Consider the following 24,640-nt stretch of genomic DNA (forward strand, 5'->3'; position numbering starts at 1 on the left):
GTTCTTAGCAGAGACCACAATACAGTACCTCCCATCATCAAGGAGCATGAAATTTAATTAACAACCAATATATTGAAAATACAGCCATCCAGGACAGGATGTTCTTGAACAGTAATGCTAGGAAAGAAGAGCTTTATGCTGTAACTGGAATCCTTTTGAACTTGGGAAAACAATTGACTCTAAATGTATGGCACGTCAGTTAGAAGAAACAGTATTGCCATCTTGCATGTTATAGATCATAAGAACAGATCCATGGGTTTTTAAGGCCAGAGAGACATGCTGATCATCTAATCTGACCACCTGCATAACACAGGCACTAGAATTTCATCCAGCAATTCCTGCTGCAAGCACAGTTCTCTGGTTGAACTAGACCACATCAGAAAGTCAGCCATCACTATGCATGTTATTTTCTCATGCCCCTATTTATCCTAGATATTAGTTTGGTGTCCTTTGATAACTTAAACTCTTAAAAAAGAATATTAAGAATTAAGAACATGTTAAATATTTTGTAATCTATAATCAATGGGACACAGTAATACCAGGGTACAAAAATACATTGGAAGGACAGAACGGGTCGTGCTGGTGGGGGAGTAGCACTATATGTGAAAGAAAGCATAGAATCAAATGAAGTAAAAATCTTAAATGAACAGTACCATAGAATCTCTATGGATAGTAATTTCATGCTCGAATAATAAGAATATAGCAGTAGGGATATATTACCAACCACCTGACCAGGATGGTGATAGTCACTGTGAAATGCTCAAGGAGATTAGAGAGCCTATTAAAAATAAAAAAAATTCAATAATAATGGGGGATTTCAACTATCCCCATATTGACTGGGTACATATCACCTCAGGACGGGATGCAGAGATAAAGTTTATTGACCCCTTAAATGACTGCTTCTTGAAGCAGCTAGTCCTGGAACCCACAAGAGGAGAGGCAAATCTTGATTTAGTCCTAAGTGGAGCACAGGATCAGGCCCAAGAGGTGAATATAGCTGGACCACTTAGTAATAGTGACCATAATATAATTAAATTTAACATCCCTGTGGCGGGGAAAACACCACAGCAGCCCAACACTGTAGCATTTAATTTCAGAAAGGGGAACTACACAAAAATGAGGAGGTTAGCTAAACAGGAATTAAAAGGTACAGAGCCAAAAGTAAAATCCCTGCAAGCTGCATGGAAACTGTTTAAAGACACCATAATAGATGCCCAACTTAAATGTATAACCCAAATTAAAAAAAACATAGCAAGAGAACAAAAAAAAAATCCACCATGGCTAAACAACAAATTAAAAGAAGCAGTGAGAGACAACAAGGCATCCTTTAAAAAGTGGAAGTTAAATCCTAGAAAGGAGCATAAACTCTGGCAAACAAAGTGTAAAAATACAATTAGGAAGGCTAAAAAAGAATTTGAAGAACAGCTAGCCAAAGACTCAAAAAGTAATAGCAAAAAAAGTTTTAAGTAAATCAGAAGCAGGAAGCCTGCTAAACAACTACTGGGGCCACTGGATGATCAAGATGCTAAAGGAGCACTCAAGGACGATAAGACCATTGCAAAGAAACTAAATGAATTTTTTGCATCAGTCTTGACAATTGAGGAACTGTCCCAGATTGAGGTGTCATTAGACGCGGATTTGTAACAAATTGATAAACTAAACAGTAATAAGTCACCAGGACCAGCTGGTATTCACCCAAGAGTTCTGAAGGAATGCAAATGTGAAATTGCAGAACTACTAACTGTAGTCTGTAACCTATCATTTAAATCAGCTTCTGTACCAAATGACTGGAGGATAGGTAATGTGATGCCAATTTTTATAAAGGGCTCCAGAGGTGACGCTGGCAATTACAGGCTGGTAAGCATGACCTCAGTACCGGGCAAAGTGGTTGAAACTATAGTAAAGAACAAAATTATCAGACACACAGATTAACATAATTTGTTGGGGAAGAGTCAACATGGCTTTTGTAAAGGGAAATCATGCCTCACCAATCTACTAGAATTCTTTGAGGGGGTCAACAAGTATGTGGACAAGGGGGATCCAGTGGAGATAGCGTATTTAGATTTTCAGAAAGATTTTGATAAGGTCCCTCACCAAAGGGCCTTAAGCAAAGTAAGCAGTCATGGGATAAGAGGGAAAGTTCTCTCATGGATTGGTAACTGGTTAAAAGATAAGGAACAAAGTATAGGAATAAGAGGTAGATAGTGGTGTCCCCCAGGGGTCTGTACTGGGACCAGTCCTATGTAACATATTCATAAATGATCTGGAAAAAGAGCTAAACAGTGAGGAAGCAAAATTTGCAGATGATACAAATCTACTCAAGATAGTTAAGTCTCAGGCAGACTGCAAAGAGCTACAAAAGGATCTCTCAAAACTAGGTGACAGGGCAACAAAATGGCAGGTCAAATTCAGTGTTGATAAATGCAAAGTAATGCACATTGGAAAACATAATCCCAACTATACATCTAAAATGATGGGGTCTAAATTAGCTGTTACCATTCAAAAAAGATCTTGGAGTCATTGTGGATAGTTCTCTGAAAACATCCACTCAACATGCAGCGTCAGTCAAAAAAGCAAACAGAATGTTGGGAATCATTAAGAAAGGGATAGATAATAAGACAGAAAATGTATTGCCTCTTATAACAATTCCACCTCATCACTGGGGCACCTCCTGCTGGTCATTCTGGGAATTAGCTCAGTCTTTTCACAGGACAACATCCTCCAGTGGTGTCTCACCTACTGTCACTTCTGCTCCGGACCTGCATTGCCTCAAGGATCACGGCATCCTTTTCAGGACAGAGCCCTCCGGCCATGCCCATTCTGTTCTCCTCCCCTCACTTCCAGGGGAGCAGCAGTCCTCTGTCCAGCCACTCGCCTCTGTGGCCAACTGCAGCCCAAGGTTCTAGCCACTCGCCTCAGTGGTAAACTGCAGCCCTTCACTGGTCACTCCCCTAAGTAGCAAGTGGGGGGCAAGGAGATCCAGGCCCATCCACTACTCCAGATCCCAACCCATAGACTCTCTAGGCAGCAGCCATGTGCTGTGTCTCCTTCGACACCCATTATCCATTTCCCTGGGCCACTTCCCCGTAGCCCTAGCACCTTCTCTGCCCCTGTATCCAGGCTTCAGTCTTTCAGCCAGTCAAGCTGGAGCTCCCTCTTACTTTGTAGCATTGCTCTGTCCAGGGTGCTGGCAGTTCCCTCAGCCATTCAGGAACCCAGTCCTTTCTCCCTGGGCTCCCAAGAGGGAACTGGCTCCTCTACCCTGCAGCTCTATTTATATATAGGCCTGCTCTGCCCTGATTGGCTGCTCCTTGGAGCCCCTCACTGATTGGCTGTCTGCTGTGCAGCTTCCCCAGGGCTGCTTTTAACCCTTTTTCCACCAGTGTCGGGCAGACGCCTCATCACACCTCTATATAAATCCACATTTTGAATACTGCGTGCAGATGTGGTCACTCCATCTCAAAAAAGAGATATGGGACTTGAAAAGGTTCAGAAAAGGGCAACAAAAATTATTAGGGGTATGGAACGGCTATGTGGAGACATGATAGAGGTCTATAAAATCATGACTGGTGTGGAGAAAGTAAATAAGGAAGTGTTATTTACTCCTTCTCATAACACAAGAACTAGGGGCCACCAAATGAAATTAATAGGCAGCAGGTTTAAAACAAACAAAAGGAAGTATTTTTTCACACAACACACAGTTAACCTGTGGAACTCCTTGCCAGAGAATGTTGTGAAGGCCAAGACTACAACAGGGTTCAAAAAGGACTAGATAAATTCATGGAGGATAGTTCTATCAATGGCTATTAGCCAGGATGGGCAGGGATGGTGTCCCTAGCCTCTGTTTGCCAGAAGCTGGGTGACAGGGGATGGATCACTTGTTAATTCCATGTTCTGTTCATTCCCTCTGGGGCACCTGGCATTGGCCACTGTCAGAAGACATGATACCGGGCTAGATGGACCTTTGGTCTGACCCATTATGGCCGTTCTTATGTTCTTATAGCATTTGCATGGGTAGTTTCAGTCTGCGGCTTCCTTTCCAAGCTAGCTTGGCAGCTAGGGTGAAAAAAGGGTAATATTGCATTCAGGTCCCATTGACATCCACGGGAATTCCACTATAGAGCAACAATAATGCACGGTCCTTTTACTGAAAAGTAGTTTGTCTAACACTGAGTAAGTGACACAAGTCTAATTGGCCAAATCCCAGAGAGGCGGGCAACATTTTTTTGGACAAATAGTTTATTTGCTGAAAAATGCAATTGTGGACAATAAGAAACTATTTGACTCAACTTCACCAAATAGTATAAGGCAATTTTTTCTCAGGACTTTGATGCCATACATAAAACAGGGTGGCATTTCATAGTGACAGCAATTCATAGTCATTCATAATGACAATGAATAGTCATTGAGTCAGGGAAAGAGAGAATGACGATTGTCCAGTGGTTAGGGCATTCACCTAGGGCAGCAGTTCTCAAACTGTGTGTTGGAACCCCAAAGTGGGTCACGACCTGTTTTAATGGGGTTGTCAAGGCTGGTGTTAGATTTACTGGGCCGAAGGCCCAAGCCTGAGCCACACACCGCCTGGGGCCCAAGCCCCAGGGCTTCAGCCCTGGGGTGGAGGGGTTCAGGCAGGCTCAGGCTTCAGTCCCCCCTCCTGGGGTTGTGTAGAAATTTTTGTTGTCAGAAGGGGGTTGTGGTGCAATGAAGTTTGAGACCTCCTGCTCTAGGATGTAGGAGACCCAAGTTCAAGACCCTCCTCCAATGACTCGTTGTACAAAGTGGAATACATCTTCAAGAGGAAGGTTTGAGAGACACCCCTCCTCACACCAGAATAACCCATAGCCATTGGTTAGCAAGAGTGCTGAGAGCCATTGAACCAAAGAATAAACCCTCTACATTTTGGAAACCACTTCAAGCCAAGGGATGCTGCAGCACCCCCAGCACCTCTAGTTCTAGCATCTCTAGTGGTTAGGGCACTCTCCTACAATGGAGACCCAAGTTCAAATCCCTTCTTCAGATCAGGCAGACAGGGGAACTGAATCTGGATTGTACACATCCAAGTTGAGTTCCCTAACTATTAGCTAAAAATTATAAGGAGGCCATCGCTTCCTCCTTTGGCTGTTTTGTGAATCTAGCTCTTTCAAAATGATCCATTTCAGGTCAAATGAAGCATGAAAAAAATCTGTCTGGGGTCAAACAAAAGAGGATCCATTTGACCCAAACCAGATTCTTTCAATTTGACCAAAAAAACACAACTTTTTTTCCCGCCCAAAACTACCAGCAGACAAGTGAGGGACTTTGGGAAACAGAATCTTCCCCAGAGTAATACACCAAAATAATTCAGTAGCCCTGGGAGTTCAGATGCTAGATCCACCATACCCCTGGACCCCCAAATCCCATTCACACTGTAACAGCGGCTTACCCAGTCCAGCATCAGGATGCAGCCACTGTGTCTTAACTTCCCCCCAAAGGCTGTCTTCTCCAGGCTGGTTGGAGAGATTTGGCCTATAAGCCAAATCAGAAGGCTCTCCTTCCAGCATAAACAAAAATAACAAAATAAACCATATTTTAGCTCTTCCCAGACAAAATCTCTTCTATGGGTTACAGAGGAATAAAAAAGGGAGAGCTTTCTCTAACACTCTCTGAAAGCCCAAGCTAGGAACCCTTGAAAGTAGAGCTAACACAGACCAGGCCTCAGGCCCACACTGTTCCAGCTACCCCAAGCTCAAAAGTCCATTTCCTAAACACAGACCTTCACCCCTCACTGCTGGGGCTCACAGACAGCCCTTGGCTACAAGGCTTCTTCCACAGCCATCTTTCCTTGGGGTATTTTCAACAGCCATTTGGTTGCTTCTATAGGTCTCCTCCAAGGCCCTTTGTTGAAAGGCCCTAATATCTGCTACTACTCCCTTCAGTTCTTTCCAAATTCTGAGCAACAAGGAGCCTCATATTGTCCCATGTCACATGACCCACTCAGGTTTTAAAGGGGCCAAGACTTGAAGCAGAGATGGGCTGGACTTAAAGCCTGTCTATAAAGAGAGCTAGTCAAGCAGGTGGTGCCTGTGAGGGGCACAGTTCTATGACAATACTTTCTTAAAGGCTTCTCTCCATTCAGCCATCTCTGTACAGGGGAATGACACCGGTTCTGCTGCCTTAATGACCATACATGTCTGAAAGGCTAGAAGGAAGCAGGTTTGGGGCTAAAATAATATTATTGGTCAAACTAAGATCATGATATTAAGACATGACTGGGCTGGTTTTACTGGTCCATTAATACAGTTGTATTGTGTGTGTTGTGCAATACAGAATGCTGTATAAAGTTCTGTTATCAGTTTAATACACTTTTTAACTTTGAAAAGTCTTTAGACAGAAATGTGATCTCATGTACTCAGATGCATATCAACAATCTTCTTGGAAAATCAAGCACTGTATACTTGCTGTATGGTGCATTCTGACATTGTCCCAAAAATCTAACATCAGAAATGAGTCCCTCATTGGTACATATTAAAAAGGAGGTGAGTGTGTGAGACAGCTGTGTGAGACAACTGGTCTGGTTTTTACAAGCACTATAAGGATAGACTGCTATCCCGTCAGTGAACAATAAAGGTCTCTAGAGTCTGCACTGATCCACAGTGGAAGGGGAAAATCTCAGTTGTAATATATCACCTAGTCATTGATCAAATAGCTTATTTGAAAACCTGTTTATTAGCTTCTATTTTATCACAGAGTAAGTTAGTGGTGGAACAACATTGACAAACTGAGATATTTCTTTGCTAACTGCCACTATATCTCTTTTCTGTATACCGATGGCGGGGGTGTGGACACCTGGGTCTGTTACCAGCTCTTCTGCAGATTCTTTATGTGGCCTCAACCAATATGCACTTCATTTATGCACTGACATTTACAGGGGGTTGTGAGGCTTAAATTCACATTTTTAATGTGCTTGGAGATCCTCAGATGAAAGACACTATATCGAAGTAGAATACTATTATTACTGTGAACTGGTTAGAAAAAACTGCACGTAACTCAACAAAGAATATTCCTGAATAAAGGTGTGTGAGGAAGCCCATTAGTAGGTCAAGTAGTTCAGACTACTAGGGGCAAATTCTGTCTTCAGTTAAATCCATGCAAATGCAACAAGGAAAGGCAACACAAACGAAGCCACTTTTAAGGAGGAAGTGTAAAATAGAGGGTAGGGAAGGTTCCCCAATGAGGACAAAAATAAATAATAGTCAATATGGAATATGTAAAACACAGTGGGCCAAATACATCCCTGATATAACTCCTCTGTATCCTAGAAAGGATGAATATTGCCCAGTATGTTTCAACATTTTGGACCTGATCCTACACTCATCATACACACAATGAGCTTCCGTGTTGTATGGCCTACATATTTAATTCTACATGTTATTCATGTGCATTGTACTCCAGGTCATTATTTAAGAATAGCATTTTGAGCATCCAGTTCCAAATACCGTCTACTTGTTTACTGGGCTGGATAGAGGGCAGCTGCCGTAGGCTTGTGCACTATATCGGTGCTGTAGACGGTTAGTTTCTGAGTAAGTAAGTAGTGCGTGAAATGAGCATGGAAAAGATTCATATACTGTCCTGCTTTTGCTTTGGAGCAGGTTGGTTGACTGACAGCAAACCCTATATAATAATTCCTTGCAGGCAGATGGTGAGATCACGATTTGCTCTTCAGTTTCAATTCACTGCCGTCTCTCATAAGCAACATAGCTACATGATCTACCAATAAGAAAGGACTATGCTGTTCTATAATTTTTCCAGTGCCGGAATGAAAACATATGGATTAATATTGTGACTTGTTCTCATATTTCACTGTGTAAAAAATTGTCTTAAATTTACCTCCAACATCTCATAACTGATCAAATGTAGATAATAGCTTCAGAAATCTACACAAAAGCAACTAGTAATTTCCTACACCATCCCTGACAGACAATACTCCTTTGAATGGTGGTGTAGGTGTTGGAATTCTTGCCTTGCATCTCCAGCTCTCTCAGCGCATATTGTTTTTAGGCTGCCATCTGCTAAAGCACAGTGCCACCCGAAGAGAGAGAGAGAAGTGCTCCAGTGCCCAGTCTGTTCTGTTTTCAGATTTACTCTTCTATTTCCTTCAACTCCCAACACCCAGGCTGTGCCTTCCGTTACCTCTGACGTTAGTGACAAGATCTGCAAACTCGCCCACGTTCCCGTTAATTTTCAATGACTAAGCGCGTCTCTTGAACTGGTATCCAGGCTTTTGTTTTGATGAATGAGTACTGCTATGCCATTGCACCAATATAATCCTTAGCCTGGTGGTATAAGTTAAAGGCAATTCATTTGTTTTGATATTATAGAGGTTGCAGTCAAAGAGGGGATTACACCATTTGGAAGGACAGGATAGTCCACATCTGATTATTGAGCTTTAAAGCACTCATTTTATCTATCTATCTATCTATCTATCTATCTATCTATCTATCTATCTATCTATCTATCTATCTATCTATCTATCTATCTATCTATCTAAAACCTGAAATTGGCGTCAAATGCCCATGATTTTTATCAAAGGAACAACACTGTTAGTATTTTGAACGAAACACAGCCATGCACATCATGTGGTACAGAATGTAGGAATCTAATTACCACAGTAAATATGGGATGATGTGCATTATCGTTGATTCACTGGGCTTTGCACTGAAATTGTCAGCAGAACACTTTGACTTACTGCTGCTTTTGCTTCAATGCCTTGGATATTTGGAATATTTATAAGATGACGTTCATTTAATTCTATTTTTTGTTTGGAGACAATTTTACAGAGGATAATTTAGGTTAAGCTTATTATGCAGTATCCCTCACTGAAATATATTGCAAGTTACAAATTTAATTCCATGAAAATGAGGCCTATGTTATCACTCACCAATTGAAAATTATTTCTCCCCCATTTCTTTTCAGGTTTTAAAACATTTTGGTTTTGTTTGCAGCTGAATAAAATACTATGGTTTTGTTGGCGTCGTAGGCGCCGTGCATCAAATTGTTGTGGATGTCACATTCTGAATTCTGTATTCCAAGCTGAAAAGTCAGAAGAAGCAAGTACATGCAGCAGCAAAGAAATTCTCCCCATATTGCTTGCAAAACATAAAAGAGAATAAAAGAGGAGCAAGATGAGAAAGTAGAGATTGAGAAAGTGGGAGTATAAAAGGCTGTCTGTTTAAAAGAGGTTCAACTCGTGGTTTGCCTTTTATTCTAGCTTTTCCAGCAATCCTTTCTCTCAGTCTCTAAATTGTACCAATAAATGGTACAGTACACTTAAAGCTTTGGTTTTGATAATCAAGATAAACTAGAATAATTTTTTATTGGAAAAAAATACATTTCTTTTTACATCTAAGCTGCGGTGTAGTTCTCGTCATCCTGGCTGCCACAGCAAAAGATTGCAATTGTGTATTTAACAAGATTTTACTTGCTTTGTCTCCACAAAGAATGGCAGGGGAGTGCTCATACAATAAAAGAAGATACCTTCTTATGGAGGACTAAACGCAACTCCATTTGATTTTCAGGAAAACTCTACAAAATAGTTTAATAGTTCAATTACTGAAGATATTTAAACAACTAATTCTCTAGGAGTGATATTCACCCCACAAGCAGAGACCCAACACAAGGTCTATGCACTCCTTACATCACATTTAAGCCTTATTTTGATGTTTTAAGAGGGTCTTTAATGGCCCATAAGCCTTGTGCTGGTCCTCTGAATTTCACCATATGTATTCATCCTCTCCAGGTTTTAAAAAGGCAGCATAACATCCAACTGGGCTCCTCCTCTTTCCATTTCCCCACAGGAGGCTGAAAAATGTTAAACTGTTCTCTTCACAATTAAATTCATGAAACACTTTAATTCTGTGGCAGCCAGACACTAAGGAACAGGAAAATCATTTAATCTCGTAATGTTTTAGGGCCCCTAGGCAAATGTAAACAGTATATGCTGATAGACTGAGGATTTATTGCCAGTGCTGAACAAAGTATCTGCTGCTTTGTTTGGAATTCCACTAGATTTTGTAGATTTATTAAATTGTTTACAGAATTTCAGTAACCAAAATTATTGCAGGGCAAGTTTCAACATACCAGCCTCATTTGTGCAAGAGGGAATTTGATATTAAACTATATTAAAATCACATTAATCTGAACTGAACTAACACATTGAGCTGTAAGAGTGAGTCACTTCACTGAGCCGAAGTGAAAAGGCCTTTGTCACAGGCTGCCCCTGTAAGAAGGAGCAGGGTCCAGTGCCCAATTGTGTTTAAGGGAAAGCAGCTGGGCCTTCTAAAAGCGAGGACAGCAGCAGTGAGGGACTGTTACCTGTGGACTTTTCTCAGCCTTTCTCAGGGAAGAAAGGGAAAGCCTTTCTCAGGGAAGAAAGGGTTCCTAAAGGAAACAGCTAGGGAAGCTGCTGGAAGAGCTGCTGAGAACCCAGAAACACAGAACCCAAGAAGAAGGGGTGTGCAACCCCTGAACCTGAGGGGACAGACTATAGGCCTGGCAGACTTTATTTTGAGCATGGGCGGAAGAGGCTTTATTTCAAGTTTATTTGGACTTAATAAAGTAGAACCCCAGCAGGGGGACTTTGTCTTGTACCTGCAGAATATGTGGAGTTCTCAAGGGGTGCTGAGAAAAGGTGAAACTGAGGCAGGGTGCTGAAGGACCACACTTGACCAGAAGAGGGTGCTAAAGGGCAGGGCCGTCCTTTCTTAGTCTTCAAAGAGCAGACGCATTTACCCATCATGTATATTGCAACATTTAGGCCTGGTCTACACTGTCAGGGGGAACGATCTAAGTTACACAACTTCAGCTACGTAAAAAATGTAGCTGAAGTCAACGTACTTAGATCTACTCACCGAGGTGTCTTCACTGCGGCGAGTCAACTGCTGACACTCCCCCGTCGACTCCGCCTGCGCCTCTCGCCCTGGTGGAGTACCGGAGTTGACGGGAGAGCACTCGGGGGTCGATTTATCGCGTCTAGGCTAGACGCGATAAATCGACCCCCGCTGGATCGATCGCTGCCCGCCGATCCGGCGGGTAGTATAGACAAGCCCCTAGAGTACAAGGAAGTAATGTTTGTTAAAGTTCCTTAGGAGCCTAAGTCCTGTTGAAAGTTAATAGAACTTAGGCACCCGAGTCAGTTAGGTGCTTTTGAAAATGTTACCCAAGATTAACATCAATGGGACCAAGATTTAAGTCACTGAGAAGTACACTAGGACTTAGCTCCTCTGGACATGGGATTCTACAGCCGTGGTAGTTATAGGCACCTAACTGCCACTGAAATCAATGGGAGATTAGATAGGTGCCTAAATATCTGTGAGGATCTGGGCTTAAAGATTTGCTTTCTATTTGACTCTGTTTTTCTGTATTTTTAATTTCCCTAATAAAAAAGGAAAGAAGAAAAATCAAACAGCCTTTGAAGAAAGATTTTGCCTGAGACAAGAATCTTAGCAAGATGCAGATGAAGACAGCAAGGCAGTTTCCTGACCACATACTGCATGTAAAACATTTCACTGAGCATATTAACATTTACGAAGAACATCAAAATCTTATCGATAGAATGAGGAATAGTTCACCCAAAACATAAGAATGGCCATACTGGGTCAGACCAAAAGTCCATCTAGTCTATCCAGTATCGTGTCTTCTGACAGTGACCAATGCCAGATGCCCCAGAGGGAATGAACAAAACAGGGAATCATCAAGTGATCCATCCCCTGTCGTTCATTCACAGCTTCTGGCAACCAGAGGCTAGGGACACCATCCCTGCCCATCCTGGCTAATAGCCATTGATGGACCTATCCTCCATGAACTTATATAGTTCTTTTTTGAACCCTGTTATAGTCTTGGCTTTCACAACATCCTCTGGCAAGGAGTTCCACAAGTTGACTGTGTTGTGTGAAAACATACTTCCTTTTGTTTGTTTTAAATCTGTTGCCTATTAATTTCATTCGGTGACCCCTAGTTCTTGTGTTATGAGAAGGAGTAAATAACACTTCCTTATTTACTTTCTCCACATCAGTCATGATTTTATAGAACTCTATCATATCCCCCCTTAGCCGTCTCTTTTCCAAGCTGAAAAGTCCCAGTCTTATTAATCTCTCCTCATATGGCAGCCGTTCCATACCCCTCATCCTTTCTGTTGCCCTTAGGCTCATGGTTTAGGCACACCCAGGCTCATGGTTTAGCTAGACCAGCAAATGAAAAAATGAAGTCAAAATACAAAATATGTATTCTCAAAGCTGCAGAGCAAAATAGTGAGTACATGTGAAACTGGAATAGGCAAGCAATACATTGACCAGGGAAGATTATGGCTGAAAAAGTCATGATGCTTCTAATTCTCCTGCTGTCTTGCAGGACATGGCTGCTTTAAGAGAATCCACCTCCTTCTATGCCATCTGGGGCACAGTCAGGGTGTTTGTGCAGGCATCTAAGGTAAGAAAGAAAGCAAACCTTCCTCTCTGCCAGGCTCTGAATGCAGGCACCCAAGGATCCAATGTGATCGTGATAGGGAACAATGGGAACTTGTAAAACACTCCGTTGAAGTAAGAGCACTGTATACAGCTTTGCTGAAGAAAGTGAAAGCAATACAACCAGTATTAAATCTGTGTCACCATGAAGTGTTATTCCCAGCTAGCCTGCTCTTACCATTTGTCCAGACAGCTGACATGGCTAGAGTTCTCTTCACTTTGTAACAAACCCTCAGTCTCTTGGTACAGTAACTCAGAGAGAAATGACAGCAGGCCAACAAGTACAAGCATATCTCAATGCAAATGTTCAGGAACAAAAAGGCATAGCAGCAAACAGAATAATGGGTAGATCTGTGTGTGGTTTCTGGCTTTTGCTTTTCCAAGAGTTGACAGTGAAATTGGAAGAGTTAACGGCATTCCAATTTCACTATCATTTTGTGAAAGTTCACAAGGAGCTAGAGGCAGAATTTCAAAATAAAGAAATGACAGGCACCACCTGAAAGAATTTACTTTACAACGTTGGAGATTTTCATAAAACGTTTCAGTGCAATTCCTAGGAAGGCAGTGCTTTGGAGAATAAAAAAATATCCTGGTTAATATAGTTTGCCCTGAACATATTCCTATACCGCCCCAGCAGGTTGACAAAATGTGGATTGTATTTTTGTGGATCTGAGAGAAAGGAGGTCATCAACTGCATACATGAAAATGTCTCTTCCCTGAGATTCCAATAGTCTTGTTTCTTTTTTTTAAATGTTATCAGCAACAGGCCCTATTATTAGCCCATATTATAACAGAGTAAGTGGGCATCCCTGCTTAGTGCATGCTGGAAAACTGCAAAGGAATCAACCGTTAAATGTTTGTATTAAGCATTGCAATGAGACAGGCCTACAGAACTCTAACCGATGAGAGGAATTGACCCAAGACTACAACATTGCCTTAAATCTAACAAACAAAATGTCACCTCATTAAGAGTACTGACTGCAGTTTTGGTGGTTAGAGAGGGCTGTAGTCTGTTTTGACTCAGCCTGAGTTTAAAACTAAGGGCTTGTTTACACTTAAAACACTACAATGTAGACACTACCTACCTCAACAGGAGGGCTTCTCCTGTCAGTCTAGCTAATCCACCTCCACAAGAGGCAGTAGCCAGGGTCACAGAAGAACTCTTCCATCAACCTTGCGATGCCTACACACAGGGACTTAGGTTGGTTTAACGAAACCGCTGAGGGGTGAGGATTTTTCACACCCCTGACTGATGTACTGTAATTAAACCGACCTAATTTTCTAGTGTAGACCAGGCCTAAATGCGGTGCCATGTCCCTGTGGAAGACAATTGTCTGCCACTGATACAACCACAGGTGTGAGATTTTCAAAAGTCCATCAATCTACTTCTGCTCCCATTGAAATCAGTGGTTAAAGAGTTAGACCAGCAATGAATACTTGTGAAAACCCCATCATGGAGCTGCTGGGTCAGAGCATCCCAGCGTACTTAGTGGTTTGCCATCCATTTAGCCAAATCTTAAATGTCTAGATTCAATATGGAAAGACGGAGTATCATTCACACAGGAGTATGAGGCAGGAACCTGATAACTGGCACCAACTGAACTCAATATAGGCCAGATTCTGTCACCCTTACTCATGCTGAGAAACACTGTATGCCTCGAATAGTCCCGTTGACTTTTATGAGACTACTTGGGGAGTTAGATACTACTCAGTGTGAGTATGGGGTGGTAGAATCTGAAAGAAGTTCCTCTGTACTATTTCCAGAGCTTAACTACTCTTATTTAGAATTATTTTTCTAATATCTAACCTAAATCTTCCTTGCTGCAGATTAAGCCCATTACTTCTTTGTCTTACCTAGAATGGACATGAAGAATAATTGATTGCAGTCCTCTTTATAACAGCCCTGAACATATTTGAAGACTGTTTTCAAGTCTTCCCTCAGTCTTATTTTCTCAAGCCTAAACATGCCACGCTTTTTAAATCTTTTCTCATAGGTCAGCTTTCCTAAACCTTTGATCATTTTTGTTGCTCTCCCTGTTGCAGTCCAATGCAAATAGAAGAAATCAAGGTGCTATACCTGAAAAATGGGTGTTCATAACAGAAGAGACAATCCAGTTATTTTGGTGCTATAGTGCCATGAGCAGTTGAGAAGTAACAGTCATTCTACTTAGTATTTACCAAATGTAGGAGACATTTCAAGTTATTTTTGCCTCATTACTAAAAGGAGCCACAAGTGAGATGGCTTTCTTTTAAGTCAGTGTGTCAACATGAGCAGTGTAATGAAATTGGTCAAGGGGAGAATGAAAGCTTCCTTTTTACCCTCCAGAAGGCAAATTTCATTGTGACTTACTTTTAAAATTCTGGTGTCTTCACCCCTTTGTGGTAAGTCAAAACTCACTGCTGAGGTGAGGTCTGTATTCAAATGAAGTATATCCAAAACTTGGGGGAAGAGGGTTTTTTTTTTTTGATAAACCAATCATCTCCTTCATCAAAATGTGTATTGTGAATGTATCATCTCAGCTTACAGGTTTAGCAAAGTCTGAGGCCATAGACTATTTTTTCTTTAAGGAGCATTTACTGATCATATTCTGTATCCACCTGGTTATGAGTGGAATTAACCCACGTGATTACCCCAGTTATGGTTAACATCATGAACCTGTTGTTGTGATCAAACTTTGCTTCATTAACCCACAATTTACTACTGTTAATCTCATTTTTCAGTGTATGTCACGTTAACCACAGTTATTTAATAATGAACTATATGTATAATCCTCCACTTACAGGCAGATATTCCTACCTTAGAACATGAAGCTTTTCCTATTTGAGTCCCTTTAGAAATATGAGGAGTTTCACCCATCAATCTCCTTGCGTCAAGAAGTGAATATATAACATTCTGCTTCCTACTCAAGCACAAATTCTAGTTACATAAATGAGAGCTACAGGTTATGAAAATTTGTCGGGGTGAATAAATCCAAATTAAAAGAGAAAGTTGTGGCTCTGTTAATGAATTCAGACATGCTTTAATGAATCTCACTGTGCTTATTGAGCGCCAAGAAAATACAATATTTCTATTTTTTTCCCATTGATGCAGGGTTTTGTGTTGCTATTTGCTAACTTCTCCTTGGTTTTTAATGCTTTAAGTAATGGCGTGCTGTATTATAGTCTGTAGTAAGGCTGTCTTGCCTTGCAGTAAGTGTAACAGACCTGAGGGTCAGTGACACAATTCCTTTTGTATCCCATTTTCTTTGATTACAGTAGTGCCTTTTGTCCAATTTAAGCAAGGGTCTGTCAGGGTTTTCATTTCTAAACCGTAATTTACTGAGTTTTTTAGGGGGGAAATGCTGTAAAAAATTGTTCTGGGATGAACTTTGGCATGCAACAAGCACTATTAAAGTGTTTAAGGCAATCTATGCTTCTTTACCTGAGAATCCAATCTGCACTTTGATAGTAATCATTAACACTGCAATGGAGACCACTGTATTAACTAAAATGTGTCTTTATGAAAGAAGTGGGGCTAGATTCTCCCCTGATTTACATCTTGTGCCATCCCATTGGCTTCAGAAGTCATTGGAGTCAATGAGATTGCAAAGAGTGTAAATCAGGGCAGAATTTGGAATCAACTCTACATTCACAGGCCATTTTCTTCTTTCTAATAATGCGCATAGTCCTGAGTTGCAATGTAGTGAATCTGCTGGTATGTTCATCACATGCATAGTGAGCTGGAGAGAAAGTATCTCACCAGTGGAGGGAATTTTGATATGCAAATCAATATTTTATCAGCAGAGGGCATCATAATCCCTGCAGCATGGGACAAGGAGGTAACATCCTGAGGCCAGAGGAGATAGGCTCAGGAGGGAGTCAGGGGCTGCATGTGTGTGTAATGCTTTTGTTGCCTATCTCTGGCAAGGGGCAGCAGTAGTGGCAAGAACAGGTTACAGGACAGTGGTTTGCTGCCAGAAGTGTGGGACAATTGGATATGTGTAGATACCAAGAGGACAATGCAAAGAGGACCTGATGAGACCAGAGAGAAAAGAAAACAAGCCCTGGCCAGTGGGGCTGCAGGCCAGAGCTTGATCGCCTCCTGAACAGGGATAAACTGGAGAAAGTATCCCAGGTGCATGTCCTGAAGATGTCCATGGAGTGCTAGCCTCTTTCATACCACTCTAGTCTACTGGACTGCTGTAGGGGCTGGATTAGGAACTGTTCAGTTGATCTTTGGCTATACCTGGTAAGTCCTTGTGCCTAGGGCTTTGGAAACCTTTTATGTCTGACAGTCCTAGCAGAATGGTCCTGGGTTACTTATTTTAAATATATGCATGTATGGAAGTCCCCATGCTTGAAGCACCTGCAGTGCATGCCTTTGAGTTCAGGCTGTGTAGCAAACATCTAGAAGGGATTGGAGTTCTCCAGCACTCACAGCGACACTGCAATGGGGGTGGGTTCTGACGCGGCATGAGCCACCAGTTCCTTAGCTGATGTAAATCAGTTTCGTTCCATTGAAGTCAATAGAGCGATGCTGATTTGCACTAGCGGAGTCGCTCGCCCTATGACGTTGTTGTAGCAAGTGCTGTGAATATCAGAGAATTCTAAAGGACCATGTGAAGAATGTTCACATAATGAATAGGAGAGCTTTTCCTTAGACGGCTCTAAGTCGTCATTTTGGAACAAGAACAAATATTTGAAAGTTAATAGCTCATCTTTAAGGCCCAGTTCATTAATAACTGCACTTTTCACATTATTTAAACAGGAAAATTGTGTAATGTGCCTCCTTTGTATGACTTCATAGCTTTTATATAGTGCATCTGAATTTCACAGCACTTCACAAACCTTAACTTTTCACAATACCTTTGAGTTATTGCCAGTTTACAGGTGGGAAAACAGGTGTTCCATGTACTACTTGCTGGGCAATAACTTGAGAGGACTCCGTGCTTGTAAAACTACACTGGCTCTTTATTAAGGCAACCATTTACAGAGGTGCTGCAGCTAGAACTAGCATTCAAGCCGTGCGCACATTGACTTCCTGTTTCCTCTTCCAAACTCTCTCCCCTCCACCCCACCTCCCCCGCAACCTGAGCGCCTCCCTCCAAGTTCCCTGCAGGTTGCGCACAGGTTAATTGTGTTATTAAAGGCCACAGAGGAGGTCAGAGGGCATTAAAACTGTTCTTATGCTCAGATGAATAGACCATGCATCTCTCTCTGACATTTCAGACTAGCTAACTCATAGCGTATTGGAAGAGAGGTTTTTTTGTTTCTCCTTCATAAAATTGCTGCAGTTTTGCAAAGGGAAAAACAAGCAGATCTTGAAGAAAACATATTGTGTGGGGAATATTTGAGCTTGTTTTAGGCAAAAGGGGCCAGACTTTTGTAACCCTGTGTAGGCATAACTTCTTCACTCTGTGCTAGTAATTGTGCATGGGAAAAAAAAAAGTGTCCTCATCAGGAGCATGGGGGCTTCTCATGGTTCAGTGCCACTGCAGCAGGGGAAAAGACAAGTACAGTTTACTATAAGGGAAGACTTCACCAGTGGCCTGATGGTCCAACTTCAGTATGTGCATTGGCACCTGCATAATGGTGTGTACCCAAGTTATGCATGAAAATACCCCGTTTGAAACACAATGGCATGTCCTTAAGTTATGCAAGATATTTACACCAACTGATGAGCTGGGCCCTGTTGTCTAATTCACCCAAAGCCCATTATAGTCAATGGAAAAACTCCTGTTTATATCAATGGGTTTTTTTTTAGATCAGACCCATTGTCAGTAGAGCACTCAATGAGACAACCTTAAATATGACAAGTGGTATATTCTACCAAATTCTATGCCATGTGACACTGAAATTCACCGATTTCGGAGAGGCATGACCAATTGTTCAATCTGATTAATACAATAATACTAGTTCACTGTCGGTTTATTGAAAAATCTCATCGGTCTTCTAAGTGGCACATATGTTTTTAGGCACAAAACTGCCATGAATGTTGAACAGAGTCATAAAGCTGAAACTAAGTACAACCTGGAAAAATTTTAGGGGGAGGGAATAATTCTTATGCTGTCTCTTTCATATTCATTCCCCATTTCTACAATTCATTTAAGGATAAGTATGTTGCCAAAATCATTGATCAATAATATCCTGGCAAAGATTAATCCTTCATTGTGCCTCACTTTGGGAGAAATTCATCTGATACGGTGAGTTAATGGCAGAAGGATAACTAATAAAAATTCAGTGTTTCCTCACAATAATTTACGTTGTTGCTGAATTTGAGCTTTTCCTACCAATACTCTGATTTAGATAAATGTAAAGCATAAATCATGTGAAAGCTGTAATTGCTGGAGTATTTTAGATTTTCACTTCATATTTATAAAATCTATTTATTTGATTCTGTATTATGGCCTTGGCTGTTGTTATGTTGAGATCATTTCTTTCTTGGGATTTTTGTCTGTTTGCTGGGTCTTTTCACAGAATTCTCTCAGCTCTCCATTTCAGCAAATTATCATATTAAAAGAAACCTTGCTACCTCCATTCTAGCTGCCTGGGCCATCAGAACTCTCCTCCATAGTTATATTCTTTGAAACTGACAAACTTCTCCACCAGTAGCCATCTTCCGAGATATCTCAGAGGCTGCAAACCCTCCGTTGATCTGGTTTTGGCGGCGGCTGACAAAGTCTGCGTTACCTGAGCACATCTTAGACAAAGACCAAAAGTTATGCTGGAGCTAAGGAAGCTGCTCTGTAAAACACTAAAAAATCTGGAATAAATGTAGTGATTGATAATGTTTTCAGGAAACATCTGTGAGAAGAAGAGTAAATTTACTCAAAATTCCCCAGGGAGACAATAAGGAACCTCCAATGAGATAGCTTGAAGTGCTAGTCTTTTATAGAGCACTAAGCTAATAGTAGCCTTCCAAATATGCTTCACCACTAGTGGCTGTTTGCACTGGTCATTATAGCTGACTAGAGGGTGACAGACGGATGAAGAAGGCATAACATTAAATATTGTAAAAATGTGGATGTGACAAACATCCTTTCAGACATCTAGCTTGCTACGAACCCAGTGAAGAAAGCAAATTGTCGATGACACATCTGCTCATCATCTTCCATTTGTTAAATATGAAACAAACTTTTGACAGCGATAAAACAGAGGGAACAGTTGTGTGCTTGTATTGAGACATCATTGAGGAAAGCAATAACTAGTGATCAGTGCAAAAGAACATCTGCCATATTACCCTGTTATTTCTGTTTGAGTCATCTAACGTTAAGAAATTTAAAAAAACAAAAAACAAAGCAGGGAAATGAAGTTATCACTTGTGCTTTTTTTAAATTGAGCTTTGGTAAAGACATACTCCTTCCTTTTATTTTCCAGGGTAGGTCCCAGAAAGTTAAAAGGTGTCCTTTATACAGAATCAAATTAAATACACTGATATTTTGTGTTTACTGTGAATAATGCTTCTAAAATACTTTTAATGATTAATTTTTAATCCCAGACTGATAAATTCCTGCACACACAATAATGTTAACATTAAGATCCAAGTCTTTGTGAACCATTAATCTGAATCTTCCTTGTTAGTGCTAATGGGGTTTATTTTGTCTATGGGAAAAATAATTAATATAACAGAAAACAAGGCTGAGATGAAAAGGATGATATAGGAAGAGAGGTTTTTTTAACTAAAGCATGTTAGCCTTTTGTTACTTAATAACAAAGCCATTTGATTATTAGTATCCAGTATAAAAAGATTGAGGAAATTCACTCTAGCCCCTAAAAAAGCATTTGCAATGTTGCATAAAAGCAAACATTTTCTTTTTGTGTGTATATTAAGGGGTTTAAAAGCAATTCTAAGACTTTCAGCTTATCATAGTTTGTCAGACAAGAAAATGATAAAAGACACTGGTTTTATTAATAATTTACATTAGGTAGTTATTTATAGCCTGCTGAGCAGGCACTAGATTGAAGGTCCACAACAATAAACAAGTCATTAGAAACATTAGGAATTTAAATTGTTTAAATTTACAGTAAACTGTTCACAATTACATGTAAATAATTAAATAAATGTAGAGCACTATATATATGCATATTTCGAAATTGAGAGCCACTCCGCATTCTGAAGTTGGCCCACTTTTCCTTTTAAAGATCACTCAGGTCCCCACCTCTGATCCATAATTTCCAAAACTAGAGGGTGTTTCCAGTCAGCTACTAGAAGCCCCAAGGTCCTGTTCGGAAATTGACTGGCATGTGATCCTGAACGCTGCCCTGCTTGACACTGACCAGTTGGTATTTAGATGTTACATCACGTGTTTCCTTCCAAAAATAAATGATTTAAGATTAATCATTCATCTCTATTTGTGGCTTATGGGGAGGGAGGGTACATCAGTTGGCTTTACGGTCTTGATCTTATTCCAATAGCAAAAAAAGTTGTTTTAATGAAAAAAATGGCTAATAGCAATATTCTTCAGTATTCTAAAACTGTGTGATGACTTAAAGAGAAAAGCATTCAGAGACTCCCAAACCATCCTTTTTAATCATAGCTTATCTTTACTGAGTAGGTTATGAGAGATGAATAACCTAAATTGGGTGTGAAATGCCTATAGGGTGAAGTTTGCCAGTTGCTTTTTGTAGGTCGTTATTTAGAAGGAGAGCGAGTCTTGGTTTTTAAGGCACCAGGGGGGACTCAGAGGACTTGGGTTAGATAACCAGCTCAGCCACAGACTTTCTGTGTAACCTTGGGCATGTCCATTAATCTACCTTGTACCATCAATAATATTTCCTCACCTCAGATCCGTGTATGGGAATAAAATCTACTACTACTACTACTACTACTAATAATAAATGGAGATATCCCATCTCCTAGAACTGGAAGCGACCTTGACAGGTCATTGAGTCCAGCCCCCTGCCTTCACTAGCAGGACCAAGTACTGATTTTGCCCCAGATCCCTAAGTGGCCCCCTCAAGGATTGAACTCACAACCCTTGATTTAGCAGGCCAATGCTCAAACCACTGAGCTATCCCTCCCCCCGCACACTAATGAGTGTGAGGTGCTTAGATACTATAATGACGAGGATCATATACATGCCTAGATAGCTAGCTACCACTATTAACTCAGGGCCCAATCCTGTATTGCTTGCCCAGCTCAAACTCCTATGAATTTCTCTAGTACCTCTGATAAGATCTCCCTAAATATGTACCGTATACAATATGTATCACCATTAAAAACCGCTTCCTAAAACAGTTCAATAACCTGTCTAGGCTTTAGAGAGGTGTGAAAGCGAATTATATGGTCTAATAAAAAAAATGTATCACGTGTGATTGACACAGTGAAGATATTTTTGTAACTCTTTTGCCAGTTCGTATAATGCTTTTTTCTCATCCTCAAAATATGGTGAAACGTCCTAAATTAGGACTTTCTGTTACATTGTTGTTACCATCTCTGTTAAAGAAGTCAGATTCCCAGGAAGAGGCGAGTTCTTGACTCTCCATCGTGTGGAGGACTTCGTTTTAGAGCAGGCTGGAAAAGACACCAGCACAAACACAGCACTGTGGGAATTTTGGAACTCAAAGTGGGAAGGAGGCGAGAGGGTAAAATGGAAAAGACCATGAAGTGGAAGATAAAATAGCAGAAGCACTAACAGCAAGTGGCTCAGGCTGCATATCCACCACAAGAACAGCAGGTCTTGCTGAAATTTCTGAAAGCCCAACAGGTCCAGGCAGTGGCACAACAGGAGCTGCAATGCCAGGGGTATGTTGCAGAGGTCTGTTACCCTGAGTGCAGGTTGCTTGTGAGTGCCAGCCTGTGGAAGACGGGACCATGTGGTGACTCTATGACCTTCTCTTGCACCTTTGAATGGAAAGCCGTGCTGCTCGGTGGGACCCAGGGTATGTCTATACAGCAAACAAACAAAAAATCCTGTGACAGTGAGTCTCAGAGCCAGGTTCAACTGACTTGAGCTTGCGCTATGGGGCTACAAAGAGCAGCGTAGATGTTCCTGCTCTCAAGCTCTGAAACCCACGTGAGGGGATTGGGTCTCAAATCCAGAGCAGGGACGTCTACACTACTCTTTTTAGACCCATAGTGTGAGCTCCGTGAGCCCAAGTCAGGCTCTGAGACTTGCTGCCACAGGGGCTTTTTTGCAGTGTAGACGTAGCCAAAGATTCCTGGGACATCTGTATACTTTGTTTTTTCAACGAGAGAGACTCAAGGTGAATATCGGGCCTGGACAAGGAGGCTGCCATAAACTATGTGTGGGAGAGTGGATGGACTTAGTTGTTCTAACAGTTTTTACGGATCTGACTGGAAGGTGAAGACTAAAGTAGCCCTGTAGACAGAAAGGGGCTGAACTGGACACAGAACAATATGGAGGCTGAGCCCCCAGAGAAATCACCACAGTCCTGGCTGCAGACCAGAGAAAGGCAATGGAATAGACAAAGGAACCATGGGGGATAAAAATGAAAGGAATTTGGGACTCTGAAAGATACATTAAGTCAGAGTCTAGGGGGAGCTACAAACTCCTCCTCTGTGGTTTGTTTTGTGGGGGAAACAGCAGAACATACAAGGACGTTGTCCCTTTTGGGTCTACAACGATGAAGAGACATGTGGTCTTGGAGAGAACATAAGGATTGAGGGAGAATCCCTTCAGGACCCTAAGCCCTGGTCCTTCTGGAAGCTTGAGCCCTGCCCTGTCTGGGAGCCCTGTATTTTGCCCATACAAACAAAGAGGAGAATGCTGGCCTAGTCGGCTTGGGAGGCACCTAAACGTTGCTGTGGGAGGGCATGGCATGACCTGTCCATCTTTGGGCAGCCAAATCTGAGCTGGTCACCTTCTTCCACCAGGACTTCCAGACCTATCCTGAGGTTATAATTCTGCTATGAGTGGAGCCGCACTGAAGTTTCCTTTAAATAAAATTCAATAAACATGTTCAGTCATAAATCTAAACACGTCTCTTTGCAGAATAGCTTAAAAGAACTGTTATAGAATTATAAAGCATTTTGAAATGGCCTTTTTAACACTGGAATATAACTCCACTCTGCTGTTGGAGTAAGCTGGCTAACCACAAATCAGAAGATGACCCACCTGTTGCCCTGGCCTGTTACTGTGAAGGCAAGGGTGGGTACATTTTTAGTGTCCTTTGCGCACTGGGCTCATGACTGTGGAAAAAGACACTACAGATGGCAACTCCTCTGGCATTCTCAGGAGCCTTTGAGAAGTAGATCCCAAAGGGGCTGCAAATGAGAGAGAAAACTAGAGAGCATGCCTTAGATGTGGCTCTAGGAAGGAAGGTATAACAGGCTGACAATGTTTACCTGGAACACCGCAACCTGTTAGCAGGCATTGGCCCTGCTGGATAATGTTAAGTGGGTTCTGCTGACTTGCTCAGGCAGGTGAATTTTTTCCCCACCCAGACACAAAGGAGAAGGGAATCGCTTTCGAGAGAGAGAGCACATAGGGTGTGGGCTAAGCGGTTATGAAGTAGGAGCAGCTATGGTTGGGAAGAAACCTTATGCTGAATTGATGCTATTGTTAATAAAGCCAAACCACATAGAGGGATTGAGTTTGGGGTTTTTATTCTACACAGCATGTGGACTTTTAGAGCAGTTTTTGAAAGTCACCTGCTCACAATTACATTATTTTGAAAGTCAGTTTCCTGCGTTTCTCAGTTTACTCTTTTGAGAAGGCGACTGGCAATATAAGATAACATTGGTACAGTATTTGCTTTTTATTCATTAATGAAGAGTCAAGAGTGATGGAACTACACAAACTGAATTTCATAGCACTCATAGCACTCACTTTTAAAAAAATATTTAATTATTTCACATGCTCTGTTTATGTTGGATTTTAAAAGGTACAATCTACATGACTACAATCATATGAAAATACAAGAAATTATTCAAGTTGTTTCCTCTTTTCTACTCCTCTATTGTGCAATAAAATAAAATAAAGCTATGTAGGGTAGACATTACTAGTGTCTATGCATAATGCACACCATGTTTATAGTATGTATGTATTTTGTAAAACAGCCATGGGAAATGAGCCAATTTGACAAGTGTCTTGTATTTTAATATATATCCTATGTATGTAGTGTGTATATATATCTATATACACACACACATTATGTTTATACATGTGCATTTAGGAAATTTACAGTTGCTTATTAATCTT

The sequence above is a fragment of the Emys orbicularis genome, chromosome 7, assembly GCF_028017835.1.
Source record: "Emys orbicularis isolate rEmyOrb1 chromosome 7, rEmyOrb1.hap1, whole genome shotgun sequence".
NCBI classification, from domain to species: Eukaryota; Metazoa; Chordata; order Testudines; family Emydidae; genus Emys; species Emys orbicularis.